Here is a 13,338-nt window from a genome sequence, read left to right as displayed (position 1 = left end):
GTACTTTTTAATATCGATACAGTATTGTGAAATGAATATCGCGATATGTTGCAGAACTGATATTTCTTACAGCCCTAATTGTCATGCATATCATGTATTGTTATGTCCTGTGTTCTGTGTTAACCCTAACCCCCACCTCATTTTCATACTTTTATTCATGTTTGTTTGCTCTGGTTTCAAAACCTCATATCTCCGGTTGTGTTTGCTCTATCAACAACAAATAAAAAGTGGGAGAATGTTTCAAGCCCGCACTTTCAAATGCAATTCTCCCCACTGGACTACACGACTGACTTCCGACGTTACGGTGTGTTGAAAAAGTCATGTGATTCAGTCACGGGGCCCCTAAGGTTTATCTTAGAACTGGAAACCAGATCATGACAAACAGGTAGATTCACAACTGCAGTTTCATCACAAGTTATAGTGTTTTTGTTTCCTCTGACAGGTTTTCACTCCGAGCTGTTTTACAAAGAGAGTAAAAAAACCACACAGATATCCATACGTTTGTCCACCTCCTGCTGCTAAAAAGCCTCAGATCAAATACATTTCCACAGACGACTGCAGATCTTTGTGTCCGTGCGTCAACAGAATGTTAATGTCAGACGCCAACAGGAGGAATGATCTTAGGAACCATAAAAGCGGTTGTAAAGGGCGGGTGCTCACGCTGCAGATGACAGGATGCCCATAAAAACGTTTTCTTCACTTAAAAACCAAGGCTACGGGCTACAACAGTTTACTTCCTTCTACTGTTGCAACACAAACACCACCATGATGTAAATAAAGCTCAACACGTAGAGCACAGTCTGAAGGAAGCCTGCAGCAAACCGGCAACATTAATTAACAGCTTCCTCTGATAATTAACCCCTAATGGAGATGAAACAGAAGAAGGGACGTACGCATCTGAAATCTGAGAAGATCAGGAGACAAACTATATGGACAAAAGTATGTGGACAGGTTGAATCCGTCCCCATTAACTCTTCTGTCAGGTTTTAATTTCTTTATTTATTTCTGAGAGACAACTCGCATTCATTTTCAGTTCAGACATCAGTGTAAAAAATGTCAACGATAATGAGATAATCGTTAGCCTCATAGTATGACGAGGTCAACGTCAAATACTATATGGACACATTGTATTCAGGTGTTTGTTTTCTAACGGGTCTGGGATACAAAACAATGACTAATGTTATAATATAGTTTTATATTGTGGGATAAATATCATTGCATTGGTTAGTTTGGTTTAAATTTTTAAATGGCTCAGAGACGGTTTGTACTTAATTTCTCTCAACACTGATCTTGTTCTTTGTTTTTTTTTATCCATGACTATGATTTTAAATGTTCCACCTCTAAATTTCTAAAATCTTTTTCCTGTTCTGACTCTAAATAATACTTCTCTACCTCAACTAACCATCTACTTTCCTCACATCTCACTGAGGAAGAAACCTCTACCATTAAACCAACTTTTTTAAAGTATCCCGGTCAAATTTCAGACCTTCCATTCACATAAATAACAGTCCAACAGGCCTCATAGTTATTATACTTGGTGTATAATAACACAAAAAATACACTAAAATGAACCTAAATTCACAAAGATGCGCTAAAATGCACTAAAATACACAAAAAATATGCTAAAGCACACTAAAGTTCATTAAAATATACAAAAAATACAATTAAAAGGGAAAAAACACAATGCTGAGAAAAAAAAACACACTGATTTTGTTTTTTTTAATCCATGACTATGATTTTAAATGTTCTTCCCCTCAATTTCTAATTTTTTTTTCTTTTTTTTGACTGTAAATAATACTTTTCTACCAGAACTAACCATCTACTTTCTTCACATCTCACTGAGGAAGAAAAATCTAACATTAAACCAACATTTTCGGTTTTTGGACAGAAGTATGTGGACACGTTGAATCCGTCCCCATTAACTCTTCTATCATGCTTTAATTTTAAAATTAAAGCATGATAGAAGAAAGCATTAATTATAAAACTAATATAGACCCAATAATTAAACTCCAAAAAAAAGCTATCAGAGTCATAAACAAAGCTGGTTATCTTCAATCAAGTAATCCACTTTTTGTAGAATCTGGTTTACTAAAATTTTTTGATATTGTATATTTAAAAACAATGGAATTTATGTTTCGTGCTAAAAGTAAAAATCCTCCTGGTTGTATTCAGAAAATTTTTAAGTTAAGAGAAGGAAATTATAATTTAAGAGGGATGTTTGTGTTTGAAACATGTAAAGTAAGAACAAATGTTAAATATCACTGTGTTTCTGTTACTGGTGTCAAATTATGGAACAAATTGAAGGATGAAGTGAAATTGTGTAGCTCACTGTCGAGTTTCAAAAAGGCTTTAATTTGTCAAATTCTCAAGGGCTATGAAAGTAAAATGATGTCAAAGTGACTTATAAAACCGAATGTAGAATAATTTGTGTTTAAGTTCTAATCTGCTGCAACTTCAGGTGTGGACTTGGAGTAAGGATGGGAATAGGAGAAGCAAAAATGAGCCTCTGGCTTCAGCTTCCGCCTTTTTCAGTTACCAATTGTGTTAATTTTATGTTTGTGTTTTTTTTTAATATGTATGTGTTTTGTATTTAACTGAAATAAACATTCATTCATTCATTCATTCAATTTCTTTATTTATTCTGAGAGACAACTCGCGCTGATTTTCAGTTTAGACGTAAAAATGTTGGCGATAATGAGCTAATCGTTAGCCTCATAGCATGACGAGGTCAACGTCAAATACTATATGGACAAAAGTATGTGGACACATTGAATTCAGGTGTTTCTTTTCGAACAGGGGTCTGGGATACAAAACAATAATGACTAATGTCAGAATATAGTTTATATTGGGGTAAATATCATTGCATTGGTTAGTTTGGTTTAAATTGTTACCTTTGTTTCTAAAATGCCTCAGAGATGAACTGATATTATGCACCTCTGCTTTTTTATGTATAGACACAATATTAACAGTGTATATATTTATGAACTCGTCTATATAATGCATAAATATTGCGTTGTTTTTGTAAGAACAGAGGATTATTCTATGAACTTATTGCACACAATTCACATTACACAGGGTTATTATTGCACAGTATTGGAGGTAATTGCAGTAGGATACATAGAGGGAAGTGAAAGGAGGAATAGAAGAAGTATTGAACCAAACTGTCAGTATTAAGTTTATTAGAGGCAGAGTTCAACTGTTATTGTATCTGTTTAATCGAACCATGTGCCGACTGTTCCCAGAGGTATCGTTAAAGTTTCCTGTGGTCTAATTTGAGCGTGGAGGCGTCATTCAGGAGCGTCTGTTGTTTTTGTTTTCCTTTTTTCTATCTGTCGTCCGCTCTGCCGGCTTCTTTCCCAACCTGGGCGCACCTCGGCGTTAATCCTCGGTTGTTATTCCCATGTGCGGTGGTGCTTTAAACCTTCTTGTCCCATCACTTGACCTGCTCCTGGGCCTGGGTGTCTAAGTGGATTAAAAGCCTGTGTTTACACAGCCTCTTGGAACGCCTGGCATCGCTCCGCTGCTGATGGCCGTCCCACTAAGTCCTTTTATTTGTCGTAGAGCGTATTACAGGGTTAGGTGGCCTTCCAAGCCTATTGACCCAACAATCCCATCAAGGCTGTATCCAGTTCTGCAGATTTACCTCCAGCTCCGACCCAAGTTCTGGTTCAAGTTCATATAGTCCACGTTTTTTCTCTTAACCTCCTAAGACCCAGGAAATGTCAGCCAAGTACAAGCTTTTTTGTTTTTTATTAAATAAGTGCCTGTATTGGAAACATTATGATGCAACAGTGTTTTCAGATGCAGTTTTTAAAAATTTTATGGAATGTCCTTTGTGGTGGACAGTTTTCTTTTCTTTTCTTTTTTTATGTAAAGTTGTGAAACTCTTGTCCAAAATGTGAACAGTGGGTCTAAAGTGGTTAAATTCTAATTGCGTGTTAAGGATGTAGCGATTACCGGTATAACGATAAACCACGGTAAAATTCCAGACGGTTAGTATTACCATTTAAATTCTAATTATCATGATAACCGTGTTTGATTACCGCACTTTGAAAACTCATGAAGCTGCTAATTTCCTGGAGAAGCAGCAGCATTCCAGGTGCACATGCAGAGTTTGCAATGTTTGGCCTCTGAAAACATGGCTGTCTATCTGTTAGGGTTGTTAGAAAATATCAGTTCTGCAATATATCGCAATATTTCATTTCAAGATACTGTATCGATATTAAAACTTACTGTATGGATATTTTTAGGTATTTATTCAAATGCAGATATTGTGGAGGTTCATTTTAGTTTTGTTTTTGTTTTTTGTTTAAATTTTATTTATTATTATTTAACACTGTTTTCTTAAATAATGTTAGTTCCTTTGTTAGGACTGAACTAAAATACTGTTCTGATGTTCGTTCTGAACTAATAGAATCTGAACATTTGAACAGGATCTGAAACTGTAATGTCTGTAAAACAGAATTTCAGTTTGAACACAGGAACATTTTGTGATATAACATTAGACTCAAATAAAAATGTGTTAGTATTTGCGCAAATTTCTGGTGTAATTCAATTCTTCAAGGAAATAATCATTTAAAAAAAAAAGATACAAACAAAAAATTACCTTTTTAACAATATCATGATATATCGTGATAGATCATATCGTGATCCAAGTATTGTGATTTGTTTCGTATCACCAGATTCTTCCCAATACACATCTCTAATAATAACCCCCCAAAAATCTTAAAATTTAGGGTAGAATTAGAAGACTGGATAGAACTCGTTAAAGAAATTTCCCTGATGCAGAAACTCACATTTGCTTTGAGACGAGAACATGACAAATTTGAGGAATACTGGAAACCATGGATGGACTTTATGAACACTCATAAGGAACAAATCATGATACCCACTGTTGTTTAGCTACTATATTACTGTTGTTTGTATTTTTTATGGTTATTTAAAAAAAAGGGGAAAAGAAATCCAGAAGTAATACACGGGAGATAAACACAGAAAAAACAATTGTACAGATAGACTATTTTGTTCTTTGTGAAAAGAAAAGAAATATAGAAAAACAACACTGTAAAATGTTCTATGTGCATGTGATGTAAACATGTAAACTCTCCATTACAAAATCAAATAAAAACTTGAATTAGAAAAAAAAAATGGAAGGTGTAGCTCATGGATGTTTGGTGTTAACCATTAACCAGGGCTGAAAACAGCAGCTGATTAATGTGATTAATGGTTCCAGATCTACGGTTTTATTGACTTTCTGAATCCTGAAGCTTTGTCGTGTTTGTTTTTAGGGTGATTCCATACGAACTCACCTACAAACTCAAAGTTCACATCATGGATTTCCTGTAAAATAATCTGTAAATTAATAACTTTGTGTGAACCTGTACTGGTCATGTTTACCACATTAATTGTACTTTGTGTTTTATTTATAGCAAGAGAGGCGCAAATTCCATTAAAAAAAGGGCCATAAATGCACCACACTAGACTGTTTTATTATGTGAATTAGGGGCAGGGGCAGAACATATTATGGGAGCAGCCGTTGGTGGCCAGAATTGATGTACCATCATTGATTCCAGGGGATGAGTGCGAGTAAACAAGCAGCAGTCAGTGAGCATGTTTGAGTGGAAAACACATGTTCAAAAAACAAACTGTGGCTCGCAATTTTGAGGAAATTGGTGTAAATTAGAGCTGCACAATATATCGTTTGAGCATGACATCGCAATGTACATGTGCGCAATAGTCACATCACAGGTCCTGCAATGTAGGAGGCAAATGAACTCAACCTGTTCTCATCTAATTTCAACCTGGGTACCTGACACACGCTATACGCAGAGTTCCACCGGTCACAATCGTTCTTAATCAGTTTGGAGTGAGTCACTGGTAACAACATTGAGAAATGACCAACGAACAACAGAAAATCACTGAAAACGAAGACTTGGTGCCAAAAAAAAAATGCAATGTCAGTTATCTGGAATTATTTCAGCTACAAGAAGGATGAAACTGAAACACATGTTCTGTGTCGACACAACGAGGGGAAACAACTAATTTGTTTGAGCATTTACGTCGACATCACACAGCTATTACATCCTCCTGAGTAGTTTTTCATATCGCAGTATATATCGCAGGGTTAAAAAAAATCGCAATGCCAGTTTTTTCCAATATCATGCAGCCCTAGTATAAATAGTTACCAATTTGATCGGATAATGGGTTATTTTAGACTGGTTGTAACACCGGTCAATTGTAACTCTTGCAATTGCTCCAATCAGGAACAACTTAGAACTCACCTATTTCACTCTGCACATGCTCAGTTTAGTCCTTAGTCCACATGGGAAGTTGTAGTGCCGTGAGAGAGACACATCAAAATTCGTGAGGGAAAACATAATTTTGTGGTAGTAATATTTTTTGCTCTAATTATTTTTGTGATTACATAGCTTGCTTTGTAGTTGGACTCATTAAAGGTAGGCGTCTCTTACATTTTAGAGAATGATTTACCAAACAATTTTGGCATAAAAACTACCACATCTACAACCTGTGGTTCCCCACAGGTCACAGACTAGTCTAATATCAGACTGTTATACAGCGTTTGAAAGTTGTGTAAATTATCTGTGTGAGATAAACAAAAACTTATGCAACTGTTAATCCACCTGTTCACAATTATCTGATAAAAGATTATTATATCCTGTGTAGATCAATGTTCTTATTTCATATATCGGCCAATATATCGGTTATTGGCCAATGTCGGATATTGGCCGATATATCGGATATCGGCTTTTTTTTTAGCCCCCAATATCGGTATTGGCATCGGCCCCAAAAATCCCATATCGGTCGGGCTCCACTAATTACTTCTTTTCCACTGGACTAATCACACAAACACAGTCTAGATCTTCATTTAACTTGTGCATCTTTTCCCAGACTGATAAAAGGAACACCCCCCCACGTGTTCAGGTTTTGCTCTTACCTTCTTCCCCGTGGAGCCGGTCTTGGAGAGGCAGGACTTTGCGAGTGACAGGTATCCTCCTATGACCTGGATCTCCTCGGCGGCGGGGTACCGTTTTTTCAGCAGGGACCCCAGCTGGGCATAGGGGGCCTGTGGCGGCGTCGACCCTGGGGGGGGCGTCAGCGGAGGGGGCATCCTGCGGGGGCTCAGGTGAGCCGGGCTGGACCTCGGGCTCCACCCTCCGTTTAGGCACCACAGTGAAGGTGTTGCCCTTTTTCCTGTGCACCAGGGGGCTGGGGGCAGGCACGCGCTGGGGGGGCTCCACCTCGATGTCGTCGATGTTCGTTACTGGCAGTTGATCCACGGGGGGAGGCGGTTCTTTAGCGGGGGAGGGCGGAGACGGGCCGGGGGAGGAGGGGGAGGCGGGGGGAGACACGGGGACAGCTGGAGAAGACGGGGGAGACGAGGGGGCAGGCGGGGAGGAGGGAGGGGGGCTGAGAACCGAGGGCGAAGCACAAACTGGACTGGTGGCGACCGGAGGAGGGGCTCCTTCTGCCGTGGCTCCTCGCTCCTCTTTGAGGGCGTTACCGTGGCGGTGGGGGGGTGAGAGGTTGGCACTCCGGGCGTGGGCACCTCCACCGCTCTGTGGGGACGGGGAGGACTTGACCGGGCCGGGCGGGACCGGACTGGTGGCCGCGGACGACGCGGCCAGACGCCGTTTGGGGGATGACGGTGAAGGAGTTCCGGGACTGCAGGCGTAGGTTGGCCAACGCCCGGGCCTGGGCGTTCGCCCGCAGGGATCCGGCTCAGGTCTGGCGTTGGGGACGGGCGGATCCGTAGTCGGGTGAGGGAGCGGGGGGAACTTCGTTGGCGACTCGGCACGAGCTCGGCGGGTCTCTGGAGAACATGGCACCTGAAAGACAGGAAGTAGTATTTACAACAGGGGTGTCAAACATGAGGCCTGTGGGCCAAGACCGGCCCACCAAAGGGTCCAAAAAGCCCCACCAAAGGGTCCAAAAAGGCCCACCAAAGGGTCCAAAAAGCCCCACCAAAGGGTCCAAAAAGCCCCACCAAAGGGTCCAAAAAGGCCCACCAAAGGGTCCAGCACCAAAGGGTCCAAAAAGGCCCACCAAAGGGTCCAAAAAGGCCCACCAAAGGGTCCAGACCGGCCCACCAAAGGGTCCAGACCGGCCCACCAAAGGGTCTGGTCCGGCCCACAGGATGAACTATTATTGACAGATATTAACAATCAAGGATGTCAAACTCTTTTAACTCATTACATTGAAAAGCTTGTGTATCAGTGTTACAGGAGTTAAACTGTGGAACAGACTGAGTGCGGAACTAAAACAAATTTCCAGTCTGATTGTGTTTAAAAAGAGGCATAAAGAAAGGATTTTCCAGAGGTACGTTGATAAATTAACTCCATGAGGTGCTTGTTTGTCATTTGGATATCAATTTTGCAATTAGGGCTGTGTATTGGCAAGAATCTGGCGACACAATACAAATCACAATACTAGGATCACAATATGATATATCTCAATATATCACGATACTGTTAAAATGGCAATTTTTTATTGGTTTTGTTTTGTTTTTAAAAGATAATTTCTTGGAAGAATGGAATTACACCAGAAATCTGCACAAATACTAAACACATTTTTATTTGATTAGAACAGGATCTAATGCAATATCACAAAATGTACCTGTGTTATATTATATTATATTATATTATATTATATTATATTATATATATTATATTATATTATATTATATATATTATATCTGATATTTTGGGTTCATTTTACTGCTGCGTTCACGTGTTTTAAACTTCATGTTTTAAACTTCACATGTATGTTTAAGGTTGAGCTCATACGTCTGTGACTGAAGCTGGGTTACATAACGGGTAAATGAGTACACCAGTTTGACTTTCCTGTATGATATGAATTTTTCATCCACCACCACAGTGGGGTTAAAACAGCAGCTGAAACAGTAACACTATTATGTAACATGGCTGATTGTTTTGTTTGGAAAAGGAAGCCATGCTAAGTATCTTTAATTTCAGTTTGTACTCTGCTGCAGTTTGTTCAATAACAAAGATTAACTTCTTTCATAAGGTCTTTAATTCTTTTTTATCATTTTTAACTTACAAATATGTATAAAGGCCTGGTCATGAAGAAGAAGATGACATACAAAGGTGCCTATAAATAAAATGTATAATTATCATCATCATCATTATTATTAATATTATTATTATTATTATTATTATTATTATCATTATTATTATTTATTACCTCCGCCAAGGAACGGCAGAGGTTATGTTTCCATCGGGGTCTGTTTGTCCGTGTGCAAGATAACTCAAAAAGTTATGGACAGATTTGGCTGAAATTTTCAGGAAATTTTCAGGAAATGTAGATACCATCACAAGGAATAAATGATTAAATTTTGGTGGTGATTGGGGGGGTGAGGGAGACGGGACTGATTTGCCTTGGCAGAGGTCTGCGCTCTCCAAATGTTTTTCTAGTTATTATTATTATTATTATTATTATTATTCTACAGCATATCCATAAAGACTCTTTACAGCTGAAAAAATGTATTACAAAATTAACTGATGAGATGTGTTGATCAGATTTGTTCTATGTACTCAGTGATGATGACTAGGGCTGTGTATTGGCAAGAATCTGGTGATACGACACAAATCACAATATTATGATCATGATACGATGTATCACGATATATCATGATACTGTTAAAAAAGCAATTTTTTATTTGTTTCTTTTTTTGATTATTTCCTTGAAGAATTGAATTACAACAGAAATCTGCACAAATACTAAACACATTTTTATTTGATCCCAACAGGATCTTACGCTATATCACAAAATGTTCCTGTGTTCAAACTTAAACTGTTTTACAGACATTACAGTTTCAGATCCTGTTCAAATGTTCATATTCTATTAGTTCAGAACTAACTTCAGAACAGTATTTTTGTGCGATCCCAACAAAGAAACTAACATTATTTAATAAGAGAGTGTTAAATAATAATAAATTCCAAATCTGTGGAATAATCTGCGACCGAAACTTCAATCAACATCTACTTTATCATTGTTTAAAAAGCATCTGAAAAGGACTTTAATTCATGAAAAAATGTAAGGCTGTATATCATTTGATTTGTATTTGATGATTTGTAATATGATTCACATTTTTATTGTTTTTACTGTAGTTTACTAATTCAGTTATATTGTACTTTTAATTCTTTTTTCTTGCGTATTGTTCATTTCTGGGGAGGTATTCACATAAGCTTTTTTTGGCTTCTAACCTCTCCTGCACAATATTGGTACTTGTTTGAATGTTGTTGTTTTTTCTTTTGCCGTTTTATTATGTCCAAATAAATAAATCAAAATAAAATATAAACAAAAAAGAAGAACAAAAAAGACTAAAAATTAACCTCCGCCATATCTGCATTTGAATAAATACCTAAAAATATCGATATAGTACTTTTTAATATCGATACAGTATTGTAAAATGAAATATCGTGATATATTGCAGAACTGATATTTTCTTACACCCCTAGTGATGACCGTTTTTAGTCCTGTTGCCTGTAAAAGTGCTGACCTTGGGTTTGGGGGGCACCTCAGCGCTGTCCCAGTCCCTCTCTCTGGTGGGTTTGGTCTGACCCCGGTCCGGTTCGTCTCGGCCGTGACCCCCACTGTCCTCAAAGCGGTGACGGAAGGAAGACACGGACTGGGCCGGCGGTGGGCTGGTGGGCTCAGAGGCGGCCAGCGGCGGCGGCTTTGGTTTGGAAGACCCGGGGCTGTGGAAGACGGGTGACGGGGGTCCGGCTCTGGGCTTTGGCACCAGGTCTGGCTGTGGCTTGGGCCAGAGGCGTGGCCGGCCGCTGGCACTGCAGTCCAAGTCCAGCAGGTTCTCCGTGCTGTGGGACTTCTTCTGCAGTTTCCCGTAGTTACTGTCGAACTTCTGCAGCATCCGGCTCACCCTGCCTGGACCGTCACCTGCAACCAGTCACATGATGTCATACACATGTGATATCATACACACATAAGGGTGAGGTCCAGGGCGTCCCAGATGGACCACCCACTACTTTTTGATTTATAACTTTTGAACCAGACCAGTTTCAGACAAATATTCCACATAATTGTAAAGGTCCAAATACCATCTGAAACAGACTCAAAGGGTAAAATTTAGTTTCAAATATTTTTAAATGAAAAATATCAAAAACTACGGCGTCACATATGGACGAAAAATTAAAGTCTATATTTTGTAAGAATTCCAAAGTTCTCCAAAGGGAAGTTCCTCTGATATTTTTATCCTCAACTGTATTCAGTGTTTACCTTAAACCCTCTGTTTTACAACCGAATAATTGGTTATAGAGGAAAAAAATATTTGATCAAACCTAAATAGACATAGTTTAGAAAAATGGCAGCATCACGGATGGACAACAAAGGTAAATAAAATAGTAAAAAAAAACTTGAATAAAGCAAAAAATCTTACATTAAGCAAAAAAAATCTTGAATTAAGCAAAAAAATCTTGAATTAAGCAAAAATCTTGAATAAAGCAAAAAAATCTTAAATGAAGCAACAAAATCTTGAATTAAGCAAAAAAAAAAAAAAATCTTGAATTAGGCTAAGCAAAAAAAAAAAAAAAACTTCAATAAAGAAAAAAAAAAAAAAAATCTTAAATTAAGAAAAAAAAATCTTGAATTAAACAACTCAAGCCCTCACAGACTTCTGATGTTGGCCTAAATCTGTTCAACCAGGTAAAAAATGACTCATTGAGATTAAAAAACCTCTTGTGCAGTGTCCTGGCCAAGACAGAAGCAGCAGAAGTTAGAGGAAATAGAAATCACAGCCGTACATCCACACTAAAACCTCCATAAAACACCAAACTAAGAACATAAAAACACCAGCAGGAAGTTTAAAGGTACCAGAAGCATAATCAACAGTGTTCCTTAAACGCACCTCAAAGCAAAACCCGATTAGATCAGTTACAAAAACATCTCCTCCATCCAGACTTATCCTTTTCCTGTTCTTTTCAGATCCCTTTGCCTGTATTTACAGACTCCAGCTCCATCAGTTTGATCTCCTGTAGGTTTTTTCAGTCACTGGAACCAGAACAGTTAACAGCTTTCTGTCCCAGTTCGGTTCTGACCTGCAGAACATACAGAGATAACCGTTCCTGGGACTGGGGCTGTGTAGTGGTAAGAAGCTGATGATACGATACAAATCACAATACTAGGATCACGATACGACAGATCATGACAGCGTCTTCCACCTGTCATCACAACAAGAGGAAACACAACTAATTTGTTTTTGACCATTTACGTCGACACCACACAGCTGTTATGTCCAAGCAAGTCTGGCTCTGCTCCAGGTTTGTGCTGTTAAAGGGAAGTTTTTCCTTCCACTGTCACCAGTCACAAGTGTTTGCTCCTGGAGGATTCTGTTGGGTTTCTGTAAATTGGCTTAGAGTCTGGTTTTGACCAACTCTCCAACTCTATATATAAAGTGTCATGAGATAACTTTTTTGTTGTGATATAAATAAATTTGATTGATTGAGTGATTTGATTGGTTTTCCCCTGTAAGTCGCTTTGGAAAAAAAGCGTCTGCCAAATGCATAAACATATCCTCCTGAATAGTTTTTCATATCACAATATATATCGCAGGGTGAAAAAAAATCGCAATGTCAGTTTTTTTCCAATATCGTACAGCCCTAATCTGATACCATTTACATTTTATATATTTATTAAATGGGGACTGCGGATGAAAATTAGCACTGACGCTAACTCTGGCATATTTACTTGTTGATATTGAAATGGACTGTGTAAATGTGTTCATTAATGTGCACTGTCCCACCTAAATAAAGATAAATACATACATATAATAATATATATCACAGGATTAAAAAAAAAATCGCAGTGTCAGTTTTTTTCCAATATCGTGCAGCCCTAATCTGATACCATTTACATTTTATATATTTATTAAACAGGGACTGCGGATGAAAATTAGCACTGACGCTAACTCTGGCATATTTACTTGTTGATACTGAAATGGACTGTATAAATGTGTTCATTAATGTGCACTGTCCCACCTAAATAAAGATACATACATACATATAATAATAAATATCGCAGAGTTAAAAAAAAAAAAAAAAAAAATTGCAGTGTCAGTTTTTTTTCCAGTATTGTGCAGCCCTACTTGCATTACAGAGTTCTTCTGTCTCTGTGGTGTAGATGTGTTCTGTTGTATATTTTCAGTGTAATTTTCTGCGACATTCTTTATTTTTGCATTTACAGAATCTGCTGCTAAATAGAACAGAGCTGATGAACTGATCTGTACTGTTCCTGTAACAGCGGTAAGAAAGGTTCTGGTTTTGTTTCGGTTTTTTTAGCAGCCTT

The 13,338-nt window shown here is 38.2% G+C and overlaps 1 pseudogene; it reads right to left on the bottom strand.

Moving 5' to 3' along the window:
• LOC115416304 (taperin-like) overlaps positions 1-13,338 on the bottom strand; it is a 70,352-nt pseudogene that overhangs the window by 53,376 nt on the left and 3,638 nt on the right.

Source organism: Sphaeramia orbicularis, unplaced genomic scaffold, assembly GCF_902148855.1.
Source record: "Sphaeramia orbicularis unplaced genomic scaffold, fSphaOr1.1, whole genome shotgun sequence".
Lineage (NCBI taxonomy): Eukaryota > Metazoa > Chordata > Actinopteri > Kurtiformes > Apogonidae > Sphaeramia > Sphaeramia orbicularis.
This window is presented reverse-complemented; position numbering and strand designations above follow the sequence as displayed.